This window comes from Eubalaena glacialis, chromosome 14 (assembly GCF_028564815.1).
Source record: "Eubalaena glacialis isolate mEubGla1 chromosome 14, mEubGla1.1.hap2.+ XY, whole genome shotgun sequence".
Classification (NCBI taxonomy): domain Eukaryota; kingdom Metazoa; phylum Chordata; class Mammalia; order Artiodactyla; family Balaenidae; genus Eubalaena; species Eubalaena glacialis.
In genome coordinates, this window is record NC_083729.1 from 63,895,721 (window position 1) to 63,904,208 (window position 8,488).

Sequence of the window (8,488 nt, forward strand, 5' to 3'; positions counted from 1 at the left end):
TCACCTCATTTCTGAGTTTTTCTGATTTATGTAGTTTTCTGTGTTTTCTATAATTTTCTTAATATTTATTTTGAAATAGTATGTTACAACTTTTGTGGGCATGTCTTTTTGGCATGCTTTTGTTGTCTTTGGGATGTTTTATGCTTCCTATTTCCTTTTTTCTTATAATAATTTTGTGTGAGATTTGACTTTGAAACTACGTATTCTGTTTCTTATTTTTGTGTGAAATTAGTTTTCCTGAACTTATAAAGAAATAAGATGGAGTTCAGGAAAGTTTTTCTAATTTCATAGAGCTCCCTCTTCTGTTGTTTCTGTGTAGTGTTCAGAAATACGGTGGTTTGCTTTCTGGGGTTTTCTGGTTCTCTTCCCCTCCCCCATTTAGATCTAGAGTTTCTATTTCCATGCAATATTTGGGACATACTTATACTAAAAAATTATCTATTGTTTACCGAAATTTGAATTTAACTGGGCAGCCTGTATTTTTATTTGTTAAATCTGGCAATCCTAGTTGTAAATATTTTTCATGTACGTTGGTTTTGCTATCTAGTTGTTCTACTGTTGTTATGTGGAGATTTGTAGAGGTTGAAAAACTATGCTGATGCTACTACTGCCACCTTCCAGGAATCCATCATGTAATTTTCAAATGTAGTCTCCTTTCCTTTCTTCTTTCTTCCTTGGTATAGTCTTCCCTTCCCTCACACATATATCACCCCATATCTCCTCTGATAACCCATGTTCTAAACTCACTGCCTGTTTTTCTATAGTTTTTATTATATTCATATAATCATGTACATTAAGCATTATATATGGTTTCCTTTTAATTTTTTTTGACAGAAACAAGATCATATGTACTTTTTTTTTAATCTTGCTTTTTTGTCAACATCCTAAGGAAATGGCTCCAAGTCACCTTATAGAACTCTATTTCCTTCCTTTTAATTATAGCATTCAGAGATGTGCATGGACTGTAAATAATTCAACCATGTTCTTCGTGTTGGGCCTTCACTTTGTTTATGGATTTTTGCTGCTACAAAAGCATCTGTAATAGACACCCTTACATAAATCCTTACATGTGAGTTCTTTTGTTTCCATGAGGTAGACTATCAGGAGTATATTTACTGGGCAGAAAGTGTTTCTCATTGCTGCAGGAATGAAGATTGGGTCATTCAATATCCATTGCATCCCTCTTCTAGCATGCTTTCCCATAGAAGCAGGGATGGAAAACTAAAACAAAATCCCAGACTCCAATTAGTTCAGCCAAGTTAATACACCTGTGCAGGATTAGTTGCTAGAAGTGAGCTATGTGAAAGTGGTTATGCATATCATGTGGTGGAAGCATTTGATTCTTTTGGGGGAAGCTGTGTTGGAGTTCCTTTCTACTGTCTTTCTCCAGCCTCGTACATGTCTATAAAATGTAGTGGTAGCAGTGGAATGTCCACTGGGACCTTCCACGGTGAGGTTGGGTGTTTCTCCTGGCTGCATTATCACCCCCAATTTCCTGGAAATTCTTAAGACAATATTATATAACAAATCTCTCTTTATTAAAACATGCTAGAGTAGATTCTGTTGGCTAAAGCAAATAATCCTGACCAATAGCAGCTGTGACTGCAGACAATACTACCTCCATGAAATGGGAAAGTGGGATTGGTCATTTGACCTGGTTGTTTCACATCAGAGAATGGGTTGCTAGAATGTTGCATCATACACAGTGGTGAACAATTACTTCAGCTATCATCTGTGGTTGTCTGGAGTGAAAAGTACATATTGAAGACAATACTTTGGGACTTCCCTGGTGGTCCAGTGGGTAAGGCTCTGCGCTCCCAATGCAGGGGGCCCAGTTTGATCCCTGGTAGGGGAACTAGATCCCACATGCATGCTGCAACTAAGAAGGCTGCATGCCATAACTAAAAGATCCCGCGTGCCACAACTAAGACCCGGTGCAGCCTAAATAAATAAATAAATATTAAAAAAAAAAAAGACAATACCTTAATGATCAAAGTGGTTGCTGTGATAGACCATGTGAAGGGCAGAGAAATATAAAGGTTGTGGCTTGGACTGGCTATTTCTAACTCTGCTTAAAGAAAGAAAATGAAAGTCTCTGGGTGTTAAATTCTTGCCTCGAGGCATAGTTAGAGAATCAAAGAGTTCTTACGACTGCTCTAAAAGAATCTCTTCACTGTAGTCCCACATGGCTGAGTGGGTTTCTGGATTAACATAAACTGAACCCTTAGTCTTATCTAATCTTTTAGGCAAAAGTTAGGGCATCAGTTGCGAAAGGGTGGTACTATGAGATTGGAATGGGAAAGCTGGAGGATCTGGCTGATACCAAGTACCTTAAACCCCACTGAGCTTCTCTTCATAGCAGAAGAAGCCCCCCTTCCCTGACTTTGTCTGATGTGCCTATTCCTGCCCTGGTTGAAAAGCCTTTCTTATGACTTTACCTGAGATAGTTTCCTTGCAAGTGAATGCCAGTTCTCCTCACACCCCTCCTATCCCCTCTCATTACATTCAGACATATGTCATATTGTCCCATGTCCCAGGGGACCAATTACAAAGTCAAAAATCACTTAGCAAGAGAATTGCAAAATTTTGCTAATTTATTTCAACACAAAATGTATAATATACGTGAACATGGAGTTCAAGAGATTAGGGACATGATTCTGTTGGTCTAAATTAATTTTAGAGGCTCTAATGGCTTAGTTGGTTGATTGAAACCTGGTGTGGCTTATGCTACATGAAGTTTAGATACCAGAAACTCTTCAGTATGACATAGAGAAATCCGAAGACTTTGGTATTTTGGTATTCTGGAGTGGATTTATTAAATGTGGATTTATCATTCACTCACCCCTCTCCTAATTAAATCACTTAAGAAGTCTTAGAGAACATCCCCTTCATTATGGCATAGAAAAATACACTGTTGTGGAGAGCCTCATATCTCTAAAAGGAACCATAGTAGCTGTCCTCTGTAAGCTGTGGATGAGGTGAGATATTCTGCTATTGAAATGCATTCCTTGATTTCAGTGGAGATAATCATATCTCAGAATGGCAGAGGCTATAGCTTGGCACTTAACCAATGGAAAAAGGTGAGCATGGCTACCACAATAGGCAGCAAGGCTAGAGTGGTAATCAGGATAATTTGACCCACAGAAAACTTTGATAATGCCTAACATGGGGTATTTAGGGCCAAAACAAAGAGCCCACTCAGGTTCTACTAAAATTGCAATAACAGGAAAAACACTTTAGGTGTATGAAAAGCGTCCTGACATAAGCCATCACAGTGAAGAGTCATGGCCTCTTACCTCCTTTCCATTTCTGAATCAGTTCAATGTCCTAGGACCCCTTGAATGAAGCAGAGATCAGGAACCCTTGTGGAAGTACCATGTGATAACTTAGATACCTACAAAACTCTTTTTCTTAGTCTTTCCCAAAGGGACTCATGCCTACTTACTGTGGCAACTGAAGCTAGGGAAAGAGAAACACCCAGACCTCTCAGGAATTATTAGTTACTAGCTCAGAGCCAGAGTTAATCCCTTAAGGAACTTGAGTTCCACTGTGGTCTGTCAGTCAGTGTGGGGCTTATGAGAGCTATGTGATGGAGTTTGGTTATCATTCTTCTCACAAGGGCCCAATGGGTCTTCAAATCCACCTGTGTTTATTTTCCTAGTTCTTGAGTTTATAGTTGGAGTAGAGATATTTAGCTCCAGATAAAAAAATATACTTTGCTCTCTGACGCATGAAATAACGTCTATTATGGTAGAAAGAACCAAATGGAACGTCCTTTAAAAACAATTTTTTAAAAATGTATTATTTTTGGCTGGGTTGAGTCTTTGTTGCTGCGTGCAGGCTTTCTCTAGTTGCGGCGAGTGGGGGCTACTATTTGTTGCGGTCGCGGGCTTCTCATTGTGGTGGCTTCTCTTGTTGTGGAGCACAGGCTCTAGGCACGTGGGCTTCAGTAGTTGTGGCATGCGGGCTCAGTAGTTGTGGCTTGCGGGCTTAGTTGCTCCGCGGCATGTGGGATCTTCTCGGACCAGGGATCAAACCGGTGTCCCCTGCATTGGCAGGCGGATTCTTAACCACTGCGCCACCAGGGGAGTCCCAAATGGAAGTTCTTAAGAGTTACTTCCCTACCAAAATTATAAACTAAAGACAATATCAAGTCCCTTGGGGGAATTTAGGTGACTAGGCACCATCAAAGACTTGGAATACTTATAATTGGTGATTCTTATCACATCTCCATTTCACTCACCTGTTTGATGTGTGTCTTAGATATTTTTATTGGATTACCATAAGCTTAATCAGATGATAAATTTGATTGTAACTGCTGATTCAAATGTGATCTCTTTATCAGAGAAAAATCAATACAGCCCCTGGTATCTGGTAGGCTGCTATTGATCTTGAAATTGCCTTTTTTCTATCTCTGGAAGAGCAGAGAACAGGAGAAGCAATTGCTTTCACCTGGAAGGTCAGTTATATACCTCTCTTCACTTGGTTCAGAGCTACTTCGGTTCAGCATTGGGTCATAATTTGGACTTTATGGGCATTATTATCTCACCATCCTATTGGATATTGCATTGATTCAATACATTGATGACATTCATTCTGATAAGACTACAGAGCAGTAAGCAGGTATCCTCAATTCCCTGATAAGATATATGCATACTAGGGAGTGGCTGGGAAATCCTACAGAAAATTCCAAGGTGTCACCTCAAGGAAAGACTCAAGGAGTCTGGGACTCCAGTGGCCCAGGGAATGTTGAGAGGTCATCTTCAAATTAAAAAATAAATTGCAAAATAAAAAAACACCTTGCATCCCTACCTTTAAGATTCAATATATAGCATCATTCTGGATTTTTGAGGCAACATATACCACATTTACTGAGTAATCCATACTCCAACCCACTGACTAAATAACTTGGAAGGGTTACTTGATTTGGATCAAATCCAGAGTAAGAGAAAACTTCAGCTTGTCTAAGCTACTCTGGCATCCAGCTGTTTTGACCCCAAATATCTAAAGGTGCTTGAAGTATTTGTGGCAGATTGAGACACTGTGTAAAACTTGTGAAAGTCTAGATATAAGAATCACAGTGTAGCCCCTTAAGATTTTGGAGCAAAACAAAATCCTACTGGGAAAATCACTATTTTCTTTTTGAGACTGTAGGTTGCTAGAGGGTGATAGAGATTAAATTGACTATAGTACACCAAATGACCATGGAAGCTGAATTATCATCATGAACCGAGTGTTATTTGGTTATATCATGCCCTGAAGTAGGGTATGCCTAACAGTACTTCATCATCAAGCAGAAGTAATATGTACAAAATTGGGCTCTAACAGCTCTGGGAGGCAGAATTCAGTTAAATAAATCGGGGCCAGTATTCCAGGCAAAACTATTGTTTTTCAACATTTTATAAAAATGTTCAAACATATAGAAAAATTGAAAGATTTGTACAGCGAGCATCCATATACACACCACCTAGATCCTACAATTAACATTTGCTATATTTGCTTTATTTCACATTATCTGTCCATTCCTCTATGTATCCACCAATTTTTTTTTGATGTGTTTCGAAGTAGTTCATCTAGTTCTCTACTTGCATTTTACACCCAACTATCGCTCAACCCACACCTCTAGCCTCATGCTTCTGCTACAAACACCATCCTTGAAATTACTGGATGCCTTATTCCTGGTCATGGTATTCTGCACAACATTGTTTCTAGCTAGCAGAGAAGGCAATGGGCTAATACATACAGAAATTTGTGGTCTTATCATGTACCTCACCACCAGAAACAGCTGAGCTTATAGAATGGTTAACTGGCCAATTAAGACTCAGTTATTGAACCAGCAGGCAAAAAACTGGGGCAGTCAGGGGAAAGGGGTGGGTGCTATACATGCTCTGAACTAATAACTAATATAGTGCTCTTTCCCATACAGTCAGAATACATGGATCTGAGAGCCAAAGGGGTGAAAGTGGTAGCGTTACTTTTCAATATTAAATCTAACTGTTTGCTTCTTGTTCCTTCAATTTTTGGCCCTGTTGGTTTAGAGGTCTTTGTACCCAAGGAATTAGTGTTTCCACCACTGGACAAAACAAGGGTTCCACCGAACCGAAAGTCAAAACTGTCACCTGATCATTTTGTGCTCCTTATGCACCTGGATTAACAGGACAAAAAGGAGGTAACTGTTTGGCTGGGGATTTCCAAAGGGAAATACTTTTATCAAAGAGAAATAGGAACACTGCCACAACATTGAGTGAGAGAAGAACATGTCTGGAACACAAGTGATCCTCTGGAACACTTCCTAACAATGCCATATGCTGTAATAAAAGTCAGTGAAAGATTACAGCAACCCTATATGGGAAGGACCCCTCAGAAATTGTGGTTTGGGTCACCCCAAGAGTAAAAAAGCCCAACTGGTTGTGATGTCTGCTGAAAGGGAACATGAAATAGACATTATAGAATCATAGTAGTGCTGTGTAACTTGTGCCCAGCTACAGAAATGAGGACACTAGGAGTCATCTTATTTTCCTCACATTATGCATATACATATGTAATTATATATGTGAATAAATATCTATTGAGAACTATACATCTTAATTTTCCCTGTATCTTTCTTCTACTATTTTATATAAGGTGGATGCTTTGTTATCTGATGCTGGGTAACAAACCACCTCAAAATTTAATGGCTTAAAACAACAATTTATTACCTTTCACAATTCTGTGAGTTGACTGGGTAGTTCTGATTCACGTAGTATGTGAGCTAGACTATATCTTTTCAATAAATTTCTCTTTTAATTAAGTTGACCAGAGTCATTTCTATTGCTTATAATCAAAGAACACCAATTGGAACAGAAATTGTTACCTGAGAGTGTGTCCCAAGCGAAAGGCCCTTGAAGAAATATGGGGTATTTGGAATTGAACATCAGACCAAGATAAGGCAAAAGGCAGTAAGATTTCAATTAATATTGGGGGAGAGGAAAGTAGTAGCTCATGGAACTCAGTGGAGAAACAGAAAATTTCTATGGGTAGCAGGCGCCTAGAATGCAGTCCAGAGTGTGCTCATATGGACACCTGAACAAAGTGGTCCTAGTGGTGGGGATGGATACTATGTATGAACTCAACAATATGTACTTCTCTTCACTAAATTTGATCTGCCTACCACCACTGTTACCTACCCAAATGCTGATAGTAGCAACCAGTTGTGATCCAGTAATGTGGTAGCAACCCTCAAGGGGATCAGTGAGTTGAGACAGTAATTTTGCACTTACAGGAATAGAAACTTTTTGCATAGTCTATGTTGTCCTCACTGATTTATCATCTACTAAAATTATTATATATATATATACACACAGACACACGTATACATGTATAAAACAAAATTTCTCTCTACATATGCCATATATTAACTTTTATAATTTCTTTTTCTGATTATAAAAGCATTATAAAAATGAAGCTATTAATGGATTAACTTAGTCATCAGTGGAAATGACTCCTCCTAAGGGAGAGTTTGCCACCAGGAGTCAACTGCAGGTTGTAATCAGCTTCCCCTCCACCCACTCAAGCACCTGAGATGCACCTCACTTTCTGCTCACCTAATACCCCCAGGAGCCAGGTGGGACAGGAAATTAAAGATTCCCTAGTAGGCAGACATCTTTATCAGCTTCAGTGAAACCAAACTTATTCTGAGGTTCTATTCAGAAACTTTTGACTGGCTAATTCAATTCAATCTCCATTCATTTCATTCAACAATGTTTACCAAGCACATTTTTTGTGCCAGACTGTTTTAGGCACTAGGCATACAGTGGCATGCAAAACAGACAAAAAAATTCCTTCTCTCATGGAGCTTGCATCCTAATGGGGGGTGGGGTGGGGAATAAACAAGACAATAACAAACAAATTTTGGGTAGTGATAAGTGCTAAGAAGAAAAATAAAGCATAGGTAAGGGTGTGGGTGTATTGGGTTACTAGAGAAGGCCTGTCTGATAAAATGAGCAGAGACTCTGTGGTAGTGTGTTCCAGCAGTGGGAACAGCAGGTGCAAGGGCCCTGAAGTGGGAGTGGGCTTTGCATATTGTGGAACAGTGAGGAGGCCAGCGTGGCTGGAGTGGGGTAAGCAAGAAGAATGGGCAGAAGTTTAGATCTGGAGGTATCCGGGTAGGAGCCAGATCATGTAGGCTCTTGTAGGCCCTGGTTAGGACTTCGGATTTTATTCTGAGTGATGTTGAAAGCCCTTGTGAGGTTTTGAATAGAGACATGAAATGCTCAGGTTAAAGATTTAACTAGATCCCTCTTGTTCCCCTATAGAAAATTTTCTTTGATGGAAACTAGTTCCATACCTCTAAGTTTCTTCATTTCAGCCACATCCACACAGGTAAGCTCCTCCCATTTCCTGTTGCTGCAGGGCTTTCCTCTGCATATTTCTGCAAGTCTTCTTTAGCTCTTCTTCCTGCTGACCTCCTTCCCCAAAACCTATCCCACAACTGTTGAAAGCCTTCCCT